The sequence below is a fragment of the Coregonus clupeaformis genome, chromosome 8 (assembly GCF_020615455.1).
Source record: "Coregonus clupeaformis isolate EN_2021a chromosome 8, ASM2061545v1, whole genome shotgun sequence".
In the NCBI taxonomy this organism is placed as follows: domain Eukaryota; kingdom Metazoa; phylum Chordata; class Actinopteri; order Salmoniformes; family Salmonidae; genus Coregonus; species Coregonus clupeaformis.
This window is the reverse complement of record NC_059199.1, coordinates 53,092,055-53,113,595: the sequence shown is the minus strand read 5'-3', so window position 1 is coordinate 53,113,595 and position 21,541 is coordinate 53,092,055. Positions and strand designations below refer to the sequence as shown.

Below are 21,541 nucleotides of genomic sequence, written 5' to 3'. Positions count from 1 at the left end.
CGGAGGGCGGAGTGTCAGCGGGTTTTTGGTTTTTCCTTTCAACTAAGAACTAGACAACCAGGTGGGGGGTGGAGTGAAAACCTGCAGATACTCGGCCCTCTGTGGAATGAGTTTGACACGTGCTATAAGCAATCATTTCTGATGAATAAACACAAATGTGAAGAATTGGTGGATATATCATTTTCAGGCTGTGCTATGGTCTAATGACATGGAAATAGAGGTCTTGGCCACGCACACCAGTGGTGGGTTTGGCGTCGAAAAATGGAAGCATATGCAGAAGAGTACCTCATACCTACTGTAAAATATGGTGGTGGATCTTTGATGCTATTGGGCTATTTTATTTCCACTGGTCCTGGAGCCCTTGTTAAGGTCAACGGCATCAATAACTTTACCAAGTACCAGGACATTTTACCCCAAAACCTGATTGCCTCTGCCAGGAGACTGAAACTTGGCCTAAAGTGGTTCTTCAAGCAAGACAATAACCGCAAGCACACATCAAAATCCCAAAAAACTAAACAATTATTGACCACAAAAATCTATATTTTGCAATGGCCATCTCAGTCACCAGACTTGAACCCATTTGAAACCTATAGTTTGAATTGAAGAGGGCAGTCCATAATCACAAACGAAGGATATCAAGGATCTGGAAAGATTCTGTAAGGAGGAATGGTTTAGGATCCCTCCCAATGTGTTCTCCAATATTATACAACATTTTAGAAAAAGGCTCAGTGTCGTTATCCTCGCAAAAGGAGGGTGCTGGAGTATTGAAAACAGGGATGCCAATAATTTTGACACCTATCTTTTGGGGGAAAAAAGTATTACTTGTAAAACAAAATGTATTTCTCTGAGGAATTGTATTAGTATAAAATAATATAATTGTCCAATGTTTTGAGTGTACAGAATAGCTCAGTATAGCCCTTTATCAAGGGTGCCAATAATTTTGGACCTGACCGTATTCTCAGTCACATCATAGATAATGTTGCAGAAGCTTATTCTGACCTCTGCTGTAATAAGATTGTGCAAACCTGTGAGTAGAATTGCCAAACTACTAACTACTACCACTGTTGATGATGTAAATATTGTGAATAATGGGACTGATGAGACGCCTAGAGAGATGTATTGGATGTACACTATACATCGTATCATATGACTAGAATTGGTTTGATAACAAACAACGTTTAGCTAGTCGTGTTACCTAGCTAGCTAGCTAGCAACCGGATAACTTGACCACTGACTAGGCTATGCACAAATTTGGATGACACAGGAAGAACTGAAAAAGGAATAGGCTACTCAAAGAGATGCTTCAAAGGTAGGCTGCATATGCAACAGTGGGGTGTGTATGATTGTGTGTGTTGGAGAGGATGTGGGTGAGAGCAGGAGTAAGTGAGAGAGAGGGTGTGGGAGGGAGGGAGTGAGTGAGGGAGTGAGGGAGAGTGTGTAGGCCTATGTGTGTAAAGCTATGCGTGTGTGTGTGTGTGTGTGTGTGTGTGTGTTTGTGTGTGTGTGTGTGTGTGTGTGTGTGTGTGTGAGAGAGAGAGAGAGAGAGTTTTGCGCAAGTGTTAAACTTCAAGAGCATTGATAAGTGGGAGTAGGCCTACTTAAACATTGGGAGCATTAATAGCACAGTATTTTACAGTGACTTTTCTGTTGTTCATGGTGAAACTGCTATTAAAACATTCTGATGCAGCCTAGATAATGTTGTGTTTCCGTCCCTTACAATCATAGCATAGTATGCCTGTAACTCAATGCACTGCTTTTTAAATGGAAAAATCTTTCTTTAGGGCCAAATGTGAGCTAATTCAAACGTTGCGATTAACTAATGCCATTAACTCGATTAATTATTTTAATCGTTTGACAGCCCTATATTGGTCCATCATTTTGGTCATTTTAAAACCATGAAAATAGGATCAAATTACTAATACATAATCTGAATACACCACATCCTTTACCTGCCTTGGGCAACATCCCAGCAATGACCCCATTGGCCACATGTGGGGATTTGGCTAACCCTTGTGCAGCAGGCAGCAGAGACAGTATGTAAATATGAGAATAGTGTCCCTGTCACCGATTTATACAAATAGATTCACAGAAAACAACAGTTCCTCAAACAGCTGTCAGTATCGGGCACCAGGAGATACCACAAAAATAGTCAAATTGACAGGTGCTGTCATTATGAAAACTATTATTATATTAGAAATTATTTGATTATTGTCACACCCTGGCTCTGGGACTCTTTATGTTGAGCCAGGGTGTGTGCATTCTATGTGTTCTGTTTCTTTGTTTGGGTGTTCTAGGTTGTCTGTTTCTATGTTTGCCTGTGTGACTCCCAATCAGAGGCAACGAGTGTCAGCTGTCGGCTGGTTGTCTCTGATTCGGAGCCATATTTAATCTGTATGTTTTCCCTTGGGTGTTGTGGGTTTTTGTTCCGTGTCGGTATGTTTAACCGTGGACTTCACGAATCGTGTTTTGTTTTGTATTTAGAAACTTTAATTAAATAAAGTCATGTTTGTTTCACATGCTGCGCCTTGGTCCGCTTCCTGTAAAGACGATCGTGACAGAAAAACCCACCATACAAAGACCAAGCAGCGTGTCCAGGAACACACGCAGGAGGTGACGCTGGTGGATGTCTTCCTCGGTTGGGGGCAGATTACCGAGGAGGAGGCCATCCGGTACCGGAAGGCGATGAAGGGGGAGACCCAGGCAGGAGTGGAGAAGCGGCGTCAACCGGGCCGTGGTCGGACAGGCGAGAGGCACCCCCAATAATTTTTTAGGGGGGGGCACACGGCATGGGCGACTGGGCAGCAGGAGGCTGCCACAGGGCGAATTGGGAGATTAAGAGAGGAGGCCACCGGGTTTTGGGGGCCAGAAGGCAGGTTGGCGGAGCCTGGATGGAGAGCAGAGCCAACTCCCCGTACTCAGGCATGGCAGCATGAGACTGGGCAGGGTCCGCGGTATGCGGAGCTGCGCACTGTGCCGCGAGTGGTCCGGCATAGTCCGGTACGTCCTGTGCGAGCACCCCGCACGTGTTGTGCGAAGGTGGGCATGCAGCCAGGACGGAGTGTGCCGGCTCAGCGCTCGCGGCCTCCAGTGCCTCTCCTCGGTCCCGGATATCCTGCGCCAGTGTCACGTGCTGTTATGCCAGTACGGGTACACAGCCCTGTACGTCCTGTGCTGATGCCTCACACAGAGTGTGTGAAGGTAGGCATTCAGCCAGGACGGGTTGTGGCAGCTCTTCACTCCAGGTCTCCTATCCGTCTCCATAGCCCAGTCCGGCCTGTCCCTGCTCCACGCACCAAACCTACGGTGTGCGTCGCCAGCCCAGCCCGGCCTGTTCCTGCTCCACGCACCAAGCCTACGGGGTGCGTCGCCAGCCCAGCCCGGCCTGTCCCTGCTCCACGCACCAAGCCTACGGGGTGCGTCGTCAGCCCAGCCCGGCCTGTTCCTGCTCCACGCACCAAACCTACGGTGTGCGTCGCCAGCCCAGCCCGGCCTGTCCCTGCTCCACGCACCAAGCCTACGGGGTGCGTCGCCAGCCCAGCCCGGCCTGTCCCTGCTCCACGCACCAAACCTACGGTGTGCGTCGCCAGCCCGGCCCAGCCTGTTCCTGCCACTCGCACCAAACCTACGGTGCGCGTCGCCAGCCCGGCCCGGCCTGTTCCTGCCACTCGCACCAAGCCAGGGGTGCGAGTCGCCAGCCTGGTCCAGCCTGTTCCTGCTACTCGCACCAAGCCAGGGGTGCGAGTCGCCAGCCTGGTCCAGCCTGTTCCTGCCACTCGCACCAAGCCAGTGGTGCGAGTCGCCAGCCTGGTCCAGCCTGTTCCTGCCACTCGCATCAAGCCAGGGGTGCGAGTCGTCAGCCTGGTCCAGCCCGTTCCTGCTACTCGCACCAAGCCAGGGGTGCGAGTCGTCAGCCTGGTTCAGCCCGTTCCTGCTACTCGCACCAAGCCCGGGGTGCGAGTCGTCAGCCTGGTAAGACCGGTCAGCTGCTCCACAACGGAGCGTAAGCAATCCGCTCCGTCAATGTCCAGTCCAGATCCAGCCAGCGGGGTCAGACCGGACCAGGGGCGCTACGGGGGAGTTATGGAGGGGTGGTGGTCGGAGCCGGAGCCGGAGCCGCCTCCGAGGAGGAATGCCCACCCAGCCCTCCCCTGTTTGGGGTTTTGTTAAGACGCGGTCGCAGTCCGCGCCTTTAGGGGGTACTGTCACACCCTGGCTCTGGGACTCTTTATGTTGAGCCAGGGTGTGTGCATTCTATGTGTTCTGTTTCTTTGTTTGGGTGTTCTAGGTTGTCTGTTTCTATGTTTGCCTGTGTGACTCCCAATCAGAGGCAACGAGTGTCAGCTGTCGGCTGGTTGTCTCTGATTGGGAGCCATAATTAATCTGTATGTTTTCCCTTGGGTGTTGTGGGTTTTTGTTCCGTGTCGGTATGTTTAACCGTGGACTTCACGAATCGTGTTTTGTTTTGTATTTAGAAACTTTAATTAAATAAAGTCATGTTTGTTTCACACGCTGCGCCTTGGTCCGCTTCCTGTAAAGACGATCGTGACAATTATACAGTATGTCATCATACATTATATTATTATTATTATTATTATTATTATTATTATTATGAAAATAATGTATTGTCTGCTGGCTCTCCTTAACCATCCATCTTGAATGATACTTAACTGACAGAGAACATCTCAGAATGTTCTTATATTGTCCTATGTAAGATGATGGACACACACTGTAATTACAGCGAGCTAGAATCCTACCTACAGTAAATTCTACAGGCCATGTTTGAATTAGCATGACAAGACAATTATCTTGATACTGCCTTTAGAGATGGTACCAGTATGATTACAGCCTAAGTACACTGACATGGTTGCTAGTTTACCACATATTCAAATGAAGCCCAAGGGAAAATAGTAACTGAATGAGTTCTGTATTGCACCTCACCACCCCAAACATCCAAGGTCAGAATTCAACATTTTACATTTACATTTTAGTCATTTAGCAGACGCTCTTATCCAGAGCGACTTACAGGAGCAATTAGGGTTAAGTGCCTTGCTCGAGGGCACATTAACGTCATTTAGCAGACGCTCTTAGCCAGAGCGACTCACAAATTGGTGCGTTCACCCTATAGCCAGTGGGATAACCACTTTACAAATTTTTTTTGGGGGGGGGGGTAGAAGGATTACTTTATCCTATCCCAGGTATTCCTTAAAGAGGTGGGGTTTCAAATGTCTCCGGAAGGTGGTGAGTGACTCCGCTGTCCTGGCGTCGTGAGGGAGCTTGTTCCACCATTGGGGTGCCAGAGCAGCGAACAGTTTTGACTGGGCTGAGCGGGAACTATGCTTCCGCAGAGGAAGGGGAGCCAGCAGGCCAGAGGTGGATGAACGCAATGCCCTCGTTTGGGTGTAGGGACTGATCAGAGCCCGAAGGTACAGAGGTGCCGTTCCCCTCACTGCTCCATAGGCAAGCACCATGGTCTTGTAGCGGATGCGAGCTTCAACTGGAAGCCAGTGGAGTGTGCGGAGGAGGGGGGTGACGTGAGAGAACTTGGGAAGGTTGAACACCAGACGAGAGAACCCCACTGTCTTCTAATTTGATGTACAGTGGGGAAAAAAAGTATTTAGTCAGCTACCAATTGTGCAAGTTCTCCCACTTAAAAAGATGAGAGAGGCCTGTAATTTTCATCATATGTACACATCAACTATGACAGACAAATTGAGAAAAAAAAATCCAGAAAATCACATTGTAGGATTTTTAATGAATTTATTTGCAAATTATGGTGGAAAATAAGTATTTGGTCACCTACAAACAAGCAAGATTTCTGGCTCTCACAGACCTGTAACTTCTTCTTTAAGAGGCTCCTCTGTCCTCCACTCGTTACCTGTATTAATGGCACCTGTTTGAACTTGTTATCAGTTTAAAAGACACCTGTCCACAACCTCAAACAGTCACACTCCAAACTCCACTATGGCCAAGACCAAAGAGCTGTCAAAGGACACCAGAAACAAAATTGTAGACCTGCAGCAGGCTGGGAAGACTGAATCTGCAATAGGTAAGCAGCTTGATTTGAAGAAATCAACTGTGGGAGCAATTATTAGGAAATGGAAGACATACAAGACCACTAATAATCTCCCTCGATCTGGGGCTCCACGCAAGATCTCACCCCGTGGGGTCAAAATGATCACAAGAACGGTGAGCAGAAATCCCAGAACCACACGGGGGGACCTAGTGAATGACCTGCAGAGAGCTGGGACCAAAGTAACAAAGCCTACCATCAGTAACACACTACGCCACCAGGGACAAAAATCCTGCAGTGCCAGACGTGTCCCCCTGCTTAAGCCAGTACATGTCCAGGCCCGTCTGAAGTTTGCTAGAGTGCATTTGGATGATCCAGAAGAGGATTGGGAGAATGTCATATGGTCAGATGAAACCAAAACAGAACTTTTTGGTAAAAACTCAACTCGTCGTGTTTGGAGGACAAAGAATGCTGAGTTGCATCCAAAGAACACCATACCTACTGTGAAGCATGGGGGTGTAAACATCATGCTTTGGGGCTGTTTTTCTGCAAAGGGACCAGGACGACTGATCCGTGTAAAGGAAAGAATGAATGGGGCCATGTATCGTGAGATTTTGAGTGAAAACCTCCTTCCATCAGCAAGGGCATTGAAGATGAAACGTGGCTGGGTCTTTCAGCATGACAATGATCCCAAACACACCGCCCGGGCAACGAAGGAGTGGCTTCGTAAGAAGCATTTCAAGGTCCTGGAGTGGCCTAGCCAGTCTCCAGATCTCAACCCCATAGAAAATCTTTGGAGGGGAGTTGAAAGTCTGTGTTGCTCAGCGACAGCCCCAAAACATCACTGCTCTAGAGGAGATCTGCATGGAGGAATGGGCCAAAATACCAGCAACAGTGTGTGAAAACTTTGTGAAGACTTACAGAAAACGTTTGACCTGTGTCATTGCCAACGAAGGGTATATAACAAAGTATTGAGAAACTTTTGTTATTGACCAAATACTTATTTTCCACCATAATTTGCAAATAATTTCATAAAAAATCCTACAATGTGATTTTCTGGATTTTTTTTCCTCATTTTGTCTGTCATAGTTGACGTGTACCTATGATGAAAATTACAGGCCTCTCTCATCTTTTTAAGTGGGAGAACTTGCACAATTGGTAGCTGACTAAATACTTTTTTCCCCCACTGTAAATCTCTTCTGTTAGTAACCCAGAGAGAGCTGTTATCCTCAGATCTCCAAGACTGTGAGAGCAACCTGACTAGAGTCAATGATCACTTAGCAACCATCCAAGGTCAGATCTATTCTCCCCCCATGTACTGTCACCTATGACAGTATGAGAGTGGATGCCCTATGGCCAGTAGTTCAAATATAAAATATGTGGTGTAACTGTTCTTAGTGATAAGAGGGGAATGTAGTGGGAGGAATATGTGAAATCCTGGGCTCGTTATTCACATTCTGTCTCGTCTCACATGAATAAAATACTATAGTATATGTCTTGTTTTGTACGCTTTGTACAAAATAATAAAATGCAGGACGACAGGATATTTATAAACGTACCTCTTTATTAACTAGCTATAACGTGCATGTCCATGTGTCTCTGGCCATGATCATCTTAGAATGACCTCACCACCTGGGTGGTCTTAACCAATCATTGCACAGTATGATGCATCCAATTACAATTCAGTATGGTGACACATATGAATATTACATCCCCCCTTCTTTTAAAAAAAAGAAAAAATATGTGGAACAATAAAGTGTTTCTTTTGAATATATGCTCTGTAGTTTGAACTCGAGGTAAGTAACCATTTAAACTGCACCAACTGCATCAACATAACAGACAAACAATGATTCAGCATATTGTTATTTTTAGAACAAATATTTCTCAGCAACTCAGCTTTTCACTGTAGCAATGACATCTCAACATATCAAACAAATACAATACCAAAGCATTTCAAGTTAACTTTCAATAACAAGTTTACAGTCTGGAAACTCTTTTAGGGCAGCGATCCGCCTACACCCTTTGACATTTCACAGGTCTAGGACAGCTCTAGGCTTGACCTCTCTTCCTGACCTTGTGTGATATGAAGCTGAGCATGCTTCTGTGTCAGTCAACAGTTCTTGTGGTGTTGCAGGTAAGTATGGTGTATGTTGTGTTGTGTCTGTGTTTAGTCCATCCCGTTCTCTTTCAGGGGAACAGTTCATCTCGTCAGTGTGTTGTTCTTTTGTGTTCAGTAGGTGACGACGATTGCGGCGGTACACCGCTCCTTCTGCGGTGCGAACGTGATATGAACGTTCAGTGTCAGCTGGTTGGATGACGACTGCTGGCTTCCAGTAGCCATGCTCCTGGATTCTAACTGACTCTCCGTCGTTCAGTGGTGGCAGTGGTCTGGCTGACCTGTCGTAGTATCGCTTTTGCTGTTGCTGTCTCTGTGCACGTTTTGCATGCACTTCCTTGTAGCTGACGACCTCAGGTTGCAGCTGCTGGTTGGTGCTGGGGAGGATTGAGCGAAGTCTGCGGCTCATCAACAGCTGGGCTGGTGATTTGAAGTTGTCAACTGGAGTGTTGCGGTATTCAAGGAGACTGAGGTAGGGGTCTCTCTTGTCTGCTTTTGCTTTGTCCATGAGTGATTTAGCGATCTGCACAGATTTTTCAGCAAGGCCATTACTTTGAGGGTAATGTGGGCTTGTGGTGACGTGTGTGAACTCCCATGCTTTTGTGAAGGATTCAAACTCATTTGATTTGTAACAGGGCCCATTGTCAGATATTAAAGTCTCTACAATGCCATGCCTGGCAAAGGCTGCTTTCAGCTTGTGTATCACAGCTGCAGATGTGGTGCTGTGAAGCTTGTCGAGTTCAAAGTATCTGCTGTAGTAGTCCACTGTTATAATGTAGTCCTCGTTGTTCCACGTGAACAGATCGGTTGCCACGACCTGCCAGGGTCGGTCTGGGATACGGTGAGGTAACATTGGCTCTTTGGTGTTCGAGGGCGTCGTTCAAGACACGTGGGGCATTTACCAACCATGTCCTCTATTTGTTTGCACATTCCGGGCCAAAACAAAATGTCCCGTGCTCTCTGTTTGCACTTTTCCATGCCCATGTGTCCAGCATGGATCTTTGTCAAAATCTCTTCTCTGAGACTGGTAGGAATGATGATTTTCTCTCCTTTGAAAATGATTCCGTTGATCTGTGATAGTTCGTCACGATGGTTCCAGAACTCTGAGACGCTCTGAGGGCATTTTCTCCTCTCCTCAGGCCATCCTGACTGTATGACTTTCCTCAGCTGTGTGAGTTGTGTGTCTTTTTCTGTTTCTGCTCGGATCTCCTTCAGTTTTGTGTCACTAACTGGTAAGTTGCTGTACACAGTGTGCACCTGCATGTCCATGCCTTCACTGAGGCTGCTGTCCTTGTAGGTAAGAAACTTCCTGGAGAGTGTGTCTGCGACAGGGATGTCTTTGCCTGGACGGTGAGTGATTGTGAAGTCGTATTTTTGTAGTTGAAGGATCATTCTCTGTAGCCTTGGCGGGGCTGCGGCTAACGGTTTCCTCATGATTGACTCGAGGGGGCTTGTGGTCTGATTCCACAATGACTTGTCGTCCATAGACATACTGATGGAAACGCTTACATCCGAACAGAATGGCGTACAGCTCCTTTTCGATTTGAGCGTAGTTGATTTCACAGTCTGTGAGAGATTTGGAAGCGTAGCCGATGGGTTTTCCTTCTTGCAGTAGCACTGCCCCTAGTCCATACTTTGACGCGTCCACCTGGAGTCTGAGCTCTTTGTTGGGGTCGTAGTAGGCAAGGATTGGTCCTGGTTCTCTCGTGATCAAGTCTTTCACTTTCTGGAAAGCGATGTCGTGTTGGTTGTCCCAGAGGAACTCACTGGACTGCTTTAGCAGCTGACGCAGGGGTGCATTAGCATTGGAGAGGCTGGGTGCGAACTTGGCTAAGTAGTTGACCATGCCAAGCACTGTTTCCAGCTCTGCGCGGTTCTTTGGTGGCTCCATTTCCTTTATGGCTGAGATCTTCTGCGGATCTGGCTTGATTCCATTCGCTGTGAGAAGATGCCCGAAGTAGCTGACCTCTGTAGCGCCGACTGTGCTCTTCTCGGGGTTGAGCCGGACTCCTCTCTCGCGGGACCTTTGCAGCATCGCGCTGAGGTTTCTGTCGTGTTCCTCTTTGGTTCGACCATAGACAAGGATGTCGGTCCACAATTGCCACGACTCCGTCGAGGCCTTCGTACACCTCGTCGATCTTTCGCTGAAACTCGTCTTGGGCTGAGATAATCCCAAAAGGCAGGCGACGGAACCTGTAGCGTCCAAACGGTGTGTTGAACGTTGTGAGCTTAGATGACTCTTCTGTGAGCTTGATAGCCCAGTAGCCTGATCTGGCGTCCATGACACTGAAGTAGCGTGCGCCCGCTAGCTTGTGTGTGATGCCATCTAGCGTCGGTAAGGGGTAATGGGGGCGTTTGATAGCCTTGTTCAAGTCTCTTGGGTCGAGACATACTCTGAGCTTGCCTGTCCGTGGTTTCTCCACCACCACTAACGCGTTGACCCAATCCGTCGGTTCTGTAACCTTGGTGACGATGTCAGATTGCTCCATGCTCTCCAACTCTTTCTTCAGACGGGCGCGGAGAGCAAGTGGAATCTTTCTCGGTGGGTAGATCACAGGGGTTGCGTCTGGGTTAAGGTGAATGGTACATTCTCCTGGGAATAGTCCTATTCCTGTAAAAACATCAGCAAACTCCTCCATGACATTCTCTATCTCTACTGGTGCTGTCACTGATAAAACTAGCTTGATAAGGTCCATGTCTAAACATGCTTTAAGACCTAGCACTGCAGGTGCTCGAGTGTCAACAACGTAAAAGTCCAACATCATGTCCCTTTCCTTGTATTTGCATTTGAGAGTGCATGTGCCTTTTACTGGGAGCTGTTCACCACCATAACCAGTCAGTCTGCGCGTGGTGGGCTGTAGCTCACACTCAGATGTCAAGCTTCTGTACTTACTCAGAGGAATAATGTTTACTTGTGCACCAGTGTCTAGTTTGAATTTTAGCTCTGTGCCTTGTCTTCCTATCTCAATGTCAGCAAAGGCTTGCTCTGTCTCTGATATCTGACTTTTCTGTGTCACTGAATCAATAAACAGTTCATCAGCATTTGACTCTTTGATTGACATTTCATCTTCACTCACTGTATGTACTGTTTTTCCACGGTAAACTCTGCACACTTTTGCAAAGTGATTCCATTTTCCACATTTAGTACACTGTTTGCCTTTAGCTGGGCAATTCCCCTGTTCGCCATGCACTTTGTATCCACAATATCCACATGTTTTGGGGCGTTTGGAGTCTGTGTCGCTCTGTTTTGGAGTTCTGTCTGTCTCCGTTCTGAAACATGCTCTCTGGGCACTGGAGGTGTGCTTTGATGTCTGCCTGACTGCGTGCACTGCTTGTTCACGTGATGCGCTCATGCTGCCGCCTGAAATGGTTTTCATCTGAACCTGTGCTAGCTCGTGAGATCTGGCTATGTCGATAGCTTTGTCCAGCGTTAACTCTGATCCAACATTCAAAAGTTTCTCTCTCACTCGCGGTGATTGTATTCCAAATACAATACGGTCCCTGACCATCTCATCCTTGTTTGCATAATCACAGTCTTTCACAAGCAGACGCAGCTCAGTGACAAACTGTTCAAACGATTCACTAGCGCCTTGTACTTTCTCATGGAATTTGTACCTAGCGAAAATTGTATTGGTCTTTGGCAAAACATATGCTTCAAAACGATCGTAGTATGTTTTCAGTACCTTTGATTCAGCCTCGGTAAGTGTCCATGTGTTGTAAATGTCTCTCCCTTTTTCACCGATCCAGAGGAGCAGGTAGCTGCACTTTTCCTCTTCTCCTCTTTCCTTCAGAGGACCCGTGAACATCAGCTCCACATGCTGTTTGAACTTACGCCATGCATCGGGTAGATTTGTAGACCCCCAATCCATTCGAGGTGAAGGAACTCCAGCAAAATCCATCTTTTAGTCCTTTTACTCTGACACCATGTCTTGTTTTGTACGCTTTGTACAAAATAATAAAATGCAGGACGACAGGATATTTATAAACGTACCTCTTTATTAACTAGCTATAACGTGCATGTCCATGTGTCTCTGGCCATGATCATCTTAGAATGACCTCACCACCTGGGTGGTCTTAACCAATCATTGCACAGTATGATGCATCCAATTACAATTCAGTATGGTGACACATATGAATATTACAGTATACTATGGTATACATATTCACTGTATTGTTTTTGCGGACTACTGTAGTGTTCACAGTAGTGTTTTTGCATAAATCCGCAAAAACACTACTGTGAATACTGTTTAGTCTGCAAAAATCTCTGTTCTATAGTAAATAAATGGTATTATATACTATAGCAATTACTGTAGAGTTATTGCAGACTGTAGTATACTGTAGTATTTAATATAGTGTTTTTGCGGACATTACTGTAGTATTTACTATAGTGTTTTTGTTTTATTATCTTTGACATAGAGTGGGGGCTTTATCATTGAGGAAACCAACTGGAGAAATACTAAAAGAGAACATTTTCCACAACATGTCAGTAGGTAGGTAGGTAGGTAGGTAGGTAGGTAGGTAGGTAGGTAGGTGGGTGGTCTGAACAGATCAGTTCAGCGCTTCTGCTCTTTTCTATAACCTGTAGAGAACATACAGTAATATATGGTCTATACTTGGCATATAGGTTTCTCACTTATGGGTGGCAGATATTTAGATATGGGGGAGGGGAATGGGAATGGGCAGGGTACTGTATATGCAAATTAAATAGGCCTACTGTAGTATTGCTTTAGTTAAAAAAACTGTAGTGTTTGCGGACAGTACTATTTTTGCAGACATTACTGTAGTATTTACTACAGTGTTTTCGACAATTGAATGCAACAACAAAACTTTTTTTTTTAAACAATCTATTAATGATTTTCAAAATTATAATTTGTTTACCAGCATTATAGCTGTACTTTCAGTTTATGCTTGCAGCAGCTTGCTGCGATTAGCCAATCGGCGTTCTCAATTAGTTCAAAGCACTCAGTACACAAATCTGTACACAACGATGTACCATGAAACAAATAGAAATGGTATAAAGGATGATTTTAAAAAGCTTTGGAGCACCTTCAATGAACTTTTGGGTAAAAAAAGGCGAACTCAGCTCCATCCTTCATTGAATCAGATGGCTCATTCATCACAAAACCCTCTGATATTGCCAACTACTTTAATATTTTTTTCATTGGCAAGATTAGCAAACTTAGGCATGACATGCCAACAACAAACTCTGAACCTACACATCAATGCATAACTGACAAAATGTAACTTGTTTCAGGAAACTAGGCGTATGTCGCGTGTCACTACTTCACGTGAACTTTTTTTAAAAATCAAAATGCGTTTTTTGGCAGAAATGCCTTCTGGAACATGTGAACTTTCATGTGCCTTAATAACAAACGTGTATGTCATCTGTAAATACGAATAAAATGGTTAAATTATGAGCCTAGTTGGTTTAGCCACAGAAAAAAACAGCAACCTTCCTGCTAGCCATGATTGGCTGAGATAATGAGTGGGCTGGACATGCCGAGAGATGAGTTCGGATTGGTCTGCCATGTAGCACGCTATATATATATCGCGTAGTAGAACTGCACAAGGGTTGCTCTCCACTTTCTGGAGGACCAAGTTTTGAAATCAGTGGAATTAGAGTATGATAGCTAAGGAGATGGAGAAAACACCTGTTTCTGGATTACATCTTCAAACTAAGGGCAAACATGGCATCCGTGACAGAGAGGGAGAAGTGTACATCCATGTACAGTGAGGGAAAAAAGTATTTGATCCCCTGCTGATTTTGTACGTTTGCCCACTGACAAAGACATGATCAGTCTATAATTTTTATGGTAGGTTTATTTGAACAGTGAGAGACAGAATAACAACAACAAAAATCCAGAAAAACGCATGTCAAAAATGTTATAAATTGATTTGCATTTTAATGAGGGAAATAAGAATTTGACCCTCTCTCAATCAGAAAGATTTCTGGCTCCCAGGTGTCCTTATACAGGTACCTGTATAAAAGACACCTGTCCACAGAAGCAATCAATCAATCAGATTCCAAACTCTCCACCATGGCCAAGACCAAAGAGCTCTCCAAGGATGTCAAGGACAAGATTGTAGACCTACACAAGGCTGGAATGGGCTACAAGACCATCGCCAAGCAGCTTGGTGAGAAGGTGACAACAGTTGGAGCGATTATTCGCAAATGGAAGAAACACAAAATAACTGTCAATCTCCCTCGGCCTGGGGTCCATGCAAGATCTCACCTCGTGGAGTTGCAATTATCATGAGAACGGTGAGGAATCAGCCCAGAACTACACGGAAGGATCTTGTCAATGATCTCAAGGCAGCTGGGACCATAGTCACCAAGAAAACAATTGGTAACACACTACGCCGTGAAGGACTGAAATCCTGCAGCGCCCGCAAGGTCCCCCTGCTCAAGAAAGCACATATACAGGCCCGTCTGAAGTTTGCCAATGAACATCTGAATGATTCAGAGGAGAACTGGGTGAAAGTGTTGTGGTCAGATGAGACCAAAATCGAGCTCTTTGCCATCAACTCAACTCGCCGTGTTTGGAGGATGAGGAATGCTGCCTATGACCCCAAGAACACCATCCCCACCGTCAAACATGGAGGTGGAAACATTTTGCTTTGGGGGTGTTTTTCTGCTGTATATATACAGTGTGGAAAAAATGTATTTAGTCAGCCACCAATTGTGCAAGTTCTCCCACTTAAAAAGATGAGAGAGGCCTGTAATTTTCATCATAGGTACTCGTCAACTATGACAGACAAAATGAGAAGAAAAAAAATCCAGAAAATCACATTGTAGGATTTATAATGAATTTATTTGCAAATTATGGTGGAAAATAAGTATTTGGTCAATAACAAAAGTTTCTCAATACTTTGTTATCTACCCTTTATTGGCAATGACACAGGTCAAACGTTTTCTGTAAGTCTTCACAAGGTTTTCACACACTGTTGCTGGTATTTTGGCCCATTCCTCCATGCAGATCTCCTCTAGAGCAGTGATGTTTTGGGGCTGTCGCTGGGCAACACGGACTTTCAACTCCCTCCAAAGATTTTCTATGGGGTTGAGATCTGGAGACTGGATAGGCCACTCCAGGACCTTGAAATGCTTCTTACGAAGCCACTCCTTCGTTACCCGGGCGGTGTGTTTGGGATCATTGTCATGCTGAAAGACCCAGCCACGTTTCATCTTCAATGCCCTTGCTGATGGAAGGAGGTTTTCACTCAAAATCTCACGATACATGGCCCCATTCATTCTTTCCTTTACACGGATCAGTCGTCCTGGTCCCTTTGCAGAAAAACAGCCCCAAAGCATGATGTTTCCACCCCCATGCTTCACAGTAGGTATGGTGTTCTTTGGATGCAACTCAGCATTCTTTGTCCTCCAAACACGACGAGTTGAGTTTTGACCAAAATGTTATATTTTGGTTTCATCTGACCATATGACATTCTCCCAATCCTCTTCTGGATCATCCAAATGCACTCTAGCAAACTTCAGACGGGCCTGGACATGTACTGGCTTAAGCAGGGGGACACGTCTGGCACTGCAGGATTTGAGTCCCTGGAGGCGTAGTGTGTTACTGATGGTAGGCTTTGTTACTTTGGTCCCAGCTCTCTGCAGGTCATTCACTAGGTCCCCCCCGTGTGGTTCTGGGATTTTTGCTCACCGTTCTTGTGATCATTTTGACCCCACGGGGTGAGATCTTGCATGGAGCCCCCAGATCGAGGGAGATTATCAGTGGTCTTGTATGTCTTCCATTTCCTAATAATTGCTCCCACAGTTGATTTCTTCAAACCAAGCTGCTTACCTATTGCAGATTCAGTCTTCCCAGCCTGGTGCAGGTCTACAATTTTGTTTCTGGTGCCCTTTGACAGCTCTTTGGTCTTGGCCATAGTGGAGTTTGGAGTGTGACTGTTTGAGGTTGTGGACAGGTGTCTTTTATACTGATAACAAGTTCAAACAGGTGCCATTAATACAGGTAACGAGTGGAGGACAGAGGAGCCTCTTAAAGAAGAAGTTACAGGTCTGCGAGAGCCAGAAATCTTGCTTGTTTGTAGGTGACCAAATACTTATTTTCCACCGTAATTTGCAAATAAATTCATTAAAAATCCTACAATATGATTTTCTGGATTTTTTTTCTCAATTTGTCTGTCATAGTTGACGTGTACCTATGATGAAAATTACAGGCCTCTCTCATCTTTTTAAGTGGGAGAACTTACACAATTGGTGGCTGACTAAATACTTTTTCCCCTCACTGTACATGGAGAGCAAACATCAATAACATGCATGTCAATCTCTCCTGGTTCAAAGTAGAGGAGCGATTGACTGCATCACTACTTGTCTTTGTGAGAGGTACTGACATGTTGAAAGCACCGAGCTATCTGTTTAAACGAATAGCACAAAGCTCGGACACCCATGCATACCTCACAAGACATGCCACCAGAGGTCTCTTCACAGTCCCCAAGTCCAGAATAGACTATGGGAAATGCACAGTACTACATAGAGCCATGACTACATGGAACTCTACTCCACATCAAGTAACTCAGTCGAGCAGTAAAATCTGATATAAAAAACAGATAGAACTACACCATATGGAACAGCGCGGACTGTGAAGAGACACACACACCAGCAGACATGATGTAGCTAATTGCCTTAATCTTGTTTGGACCCCAGGAAGAGTAGCTGATCCGTAATAAATACAAAATAAATACAAAAAAACTCACTTGAAGCATGTCTGCATCCTGCTGGTGACGCGCAGGCCTCGGTGCATGTTGCTGTATAGCTCCCCTGTAATTCACTACCATCGGCCTTCTGCTCTTTCTACCATTTTTACTGCCTCCGCATAGGAGACAGACTGAACTGCCCTGATTTTGGCAGCCTCCATCTCTTTCACCCCATTTGGCCATTCCAATGATGTCGCCTCATGTTCTCCTCCACAGTTACAAAACTTTATTCCTTCGCAATTCTCTTCAGCTATACGATCTCAATCAAAGTGATCTTCCCCACATCTCGGCTCCTTCTGTCTGCAGACACATGACCAAACATTTTACATCTCTTACATTGCAATGGCCTGGCTTCAAAAGCTCTGACAGGTTAGTACACATTTCCCAGGTGCACTCGGTTTAGGAGGGACTCCACATTGAAAAACAGAAGAACAGACTAACTCTTCTCCTTCCTTCCATTAACCACACGATCCATCCTACGAACGTCGACCACTTCAGGAATTTCCTTTAGCATTTCAATGTCAACATCTTCCGACACTTCAAAAATGACTCCTTTGACAGGTGCAATGCTCCGTAGCTCAAAACACGACACAGGATAATTATCAACTCGAGTGAAGCCAAACAAACCTTCCTTCTGATCAGCAGAAACACGTAAAATCAGTACAAGAACACTCCTTGTGATTCTCACCGACTGTACTTTAACCAAGGCTTTCATCACCATTTTGGATACTCCCCACGGATCCACCCAATGTGGCCCCAATACTCCCAGAAAACAAACTTCTACCAGATACAATGAGGTATTACCAACACTAGACGTTTCCTTTCACATAGAAATGTTACTTATTTTTCCATTATTTTGGACAAAAGTCCATTCATCCTTATTTCCACCGCCATCCGATTCAAGCTCCATCTCCGCTTCCGCTATCGACCACCGCTCTCCCACACTGTACTAGCTCCCTCCTCGATACAGCTACAACCGGAACAGCTCACTCAGTCATTCACCCAAGTTCACTATACAATTCCAAGCCGATCCGGAAGATTGATCATTGAGACTACCTAAATCATATAAACTGGAACAGTCATCTCAATAACAGGTACAATAAGTCCAACTACTAACAGGCTGGGTTGGATTAGTAAAAAAATATATATGTTATTTATATTTGTGTAGCATTTTTTTATTTTACCCTTATTTTACCAGGTAAGTTGACTGAAAACACATTCTCATTTACAGCAATGACCTGGGGAATAGTTACAGGGGAGAGGAGGGGGAATGAAAGAGCCAATTGGAAGCTGGGGATGATTAGGTGGCCATGATGGTATGAGGGCCAGATTGGGAATTAAGCCAGGACACAAGGGTTAACACCCCTACTCTTACAATAAGTGCCAAGGGATCTTTAGTGACCACAGAGAGTCAGGACACCCGTTTAACATCCAACCCGAAAGACGTCATCCTAACCGATTAATCAACCAATTCACACAATACTCCCTGTTCACCCATGACTGCGTGGCCAAGCACGTCTCCAACTCAATCATCAAGTTTGCTGACGACACAACAGTGGTAGGCCTGATTAGCAACAAGGATGAGACATGCTACAGGGAGGAGGTGAGAGCCCTGGCTGAGTGGTGCCAGGAAAATAATCTCTCCCTCAACGTCAACAAAACGAAGGAGCTGATCATGGACTACAGAAATCAGCAGAGAGAGCCCACCCCTATCCACATCGACAGGGCCGCAGTGGATAGGGTGAAAAGCTTCAAGTTTCGCTGCATGCACGTCACTGGCAACCTGAAATGGTCCCTTCACACAGACAGTGTGGTGAAGAAGGCCTCTTCACCCTCAGCGCCTCTTTAACCTCAGGAGGCTGAATAATTTCATCTTGGCCCCTAAAACCCCCACGAACTTCTACAGATGCACCATTGAGAGCATCCTGTCGGGCTGTATCACTGCCTGGTACGGCAATTGCACCGTCCGAAACCGCAGGCCTCTCCAGTGGATGGTGGGGTTAGCCCAATGCATCACCGGGGGCACACTGCCTGCCCTCCAGGACATCTACAGCACCTGGCATCACAGGAAGGCCAAGAAGATCATCAAGTACCTCAGCCACCCGAGCCACGGCCTGTTCACCCCGCTACCATCTAGAAGGCGGAGACAGTACAGGTGCATCAAAGCTGGGACCGAGAGACTGAGAAACAGATTCTATCTCCAGGCCATCAGACTGTTAAACAGTCACCCCTAGCAGGCCTCCGCCCAGTACCCTGCCCTGAACCTTAGTCACTGTTCTAGCCGGCTACCACCAGGTACTCTTCCCTGCACCTTAAAGACTGCTGCCCTATATACTTAGAGTCATTGACCACTGGTCACTTTAATACATTTACATACTGTTTATCCCACTTTCTATGTATAGACTGTATTCTAGTCATGGCTCATCCTATATAAAAAAATGTATTCTGGATTATATGTGTATTGTTTTGTTAGGGGGGTACCCTGACTGGGCCTCAAACCCTGGTCTCTGTGACTGTCATTCTAAAACCCTTATACTGGCACAATCCTCGCTATCATTTACATTTACGTCATTTAGCAGACGCTCTTATCCAGAGCGACTTACATGAGCAATTAGGGTTAAGTGCCTTGCTCAAGGGCACATCGGCAGATTTTTCACCTAGTCGGCTCGGGGATTAGAACCAGCGACCTTTCGATTACTGGCACAACGCTCTTAACCACTAAGCTACCTGCCGCCCCATACACGCTATATGATCCATGATGAGGGCGGCAGGTTGCCTAGCGGTTAAGAGTGTTGTGCCAGTAAACGAAAGGTTGATGGTTCAAATCCCTGAGCTGACTAGTTGAAAAATCGCTTGATGTGCCCTTGACCAGGGCACTTAACCCTAATTGCTCCTGTAAATTGCTCTGGATGAGTGTGTCTGCTAAAATGTAAATTGTAATGTAGACTGTAGACTGTAGACCATGGTGCTTGCCTATGGAGCTGTGAGGGGAACGGCACCTCCGTACCTTCAGGCTCTGATCAGTCCCTACACCCAAAACGAGGGCATTGCGTTCATCCACCTCTGGCCTGCTGGCTCCCCTACCTCTGCTGAAGCACAGTTCCCGCTCAGCCCAGTCAAAACTGTTCGCTGCTCTGGCACCCCAATGGTGGAACAAGCTCCCTCACGACGCCAGGACAGCGGAGTCACTCACCACCTTCCGGAGACATTTAAAACCCCACCTCTTTAAGGAATACCTGGGATAGGATAAAGTAATCCTTCTACCCCACCCCCCCAAACAAAACAAAAACAAAAAACATTGTAAAGTGGTTATCCCACTGGCTATAAGGTGAATGCACCAATTTGTAAGTCGCTCTGGATAAGAGCGTCTGCTAAATGACATAAATGTAAATGTAAATGTATTAATACTATTCCTAACAAGTGGGTTATCCCTGTTGCCACGTTGCATAGGGAGTTTGCCTTTCACGCCAGTGACCCGGTTTCAGTTCCTTGTCCTGTCGTTTGCTATATTGGTGTCAGAAGTGGGATGGCGGCCGTGTGGCCATTGGAATGCTTGGCTCGGACGTGCTAGGGGGCTGAGTAGTTTAAGCACAGGGACGTGCCTTCAAGTATAGAGGGGGCAGTATAGCAAACCTCGCTATAAGCCACGTTACAATTCCCAGCAAGTAGGTTAACCCTAAGGCATGATGCGTAGCCAGTGACGCGAGTAGTATTCCCTGCCCCGGTGTTCGCTACAATACCAAAAGGCTAAAATCTATTGGTGAGGTTGCTAGGTGTTGTACAAAGGTTTAGTATTATTACAAGGGGTATAACTTTTTTTTATTTTTTTTATTACGATTGTATATATTTTTTGCTGGCTCGCTTCACTTTTCAAAAAAAGAAACTGTTAATTTAATTTGTATGGCCTTACGGACAATAACATTATCCTACCTAGACTAGCCTACAACACCACAATGAATTGAATATTTGCAGTAAGTCTCACCATAGATTTTCAAGCAGATTTAAGTCAAACTGTAACTCGGCCACTCAGGAACATTCACTGTCTTCTTGGTAAGCATCTTCAGTGTAGATTTGGCCTTGTGTTTTAGGTTATTGTCCTGCTGAAAGATGAATTCATCTCCCAGTGTCTGGTGGAAAGCAGACTGAACCAGGATTTCCTCTAGGATTTTGCCTGTGCTTAGCTCTTTTCCGTTTATTCTTTATCCTGAAAAACGTCCCAGTCCTTAACGATTACAACCATACCCATAACATGATGCAGCCACTACTATGGTTGAAAATATGGAGAGTGTTGCTAAGTAATGCCCCAAACATAACACTTTGTATTCAGGAAAAAAAGTGAATTGCTTTGCCACATTTTTTGAAGTATTACAGTACATTAGTGCCTTGTTGCAAACTGGATGCTTGTTTTGGAATATTTGTATTTTGTACAAGCTTCCTTCATTTCACTCTGTCAATTAGGTTAGTATTGTGGAGTAACTACAATGTTGTTGATCCATCCTCAGTTTTCTCCTATCACAGCCATTAAACTCTGTAACTGTTTTAAAGTCACCATTAGCCTCATGGTGAATCCCTGAGCGGTTTCCTTCCTCGCCGGCAACTGAATTAGGAAGGATGCATGTATCTTTGTAGTGACTCAGTGTACAAAGTGTAATTAATAACTTCATTTAAAACCTCCCTGGTCTTTGTGGTTGAATCTT

The 21,541-nt window shown here is 45.5% G+C and overlaps 1 non-coding gene across 1 annotated transcript; it reads right to left on the bottom strand.

Moving 5' to 3' along the window:
- Positions 1 to 12,545: 12,545 nt before the first annotated feature.
- LOC121573122 lies at positions 12,546 to 12,598 on the bottom strand. Its single transcript, XR_006001990.1, has one exon. It is a non-coding gene; the product is annotated as a U7 small nuclear RNA (small nuclear RNA).
- Positions 12,599 to 21,541: the final 8,943 nt, after the last annotated feature.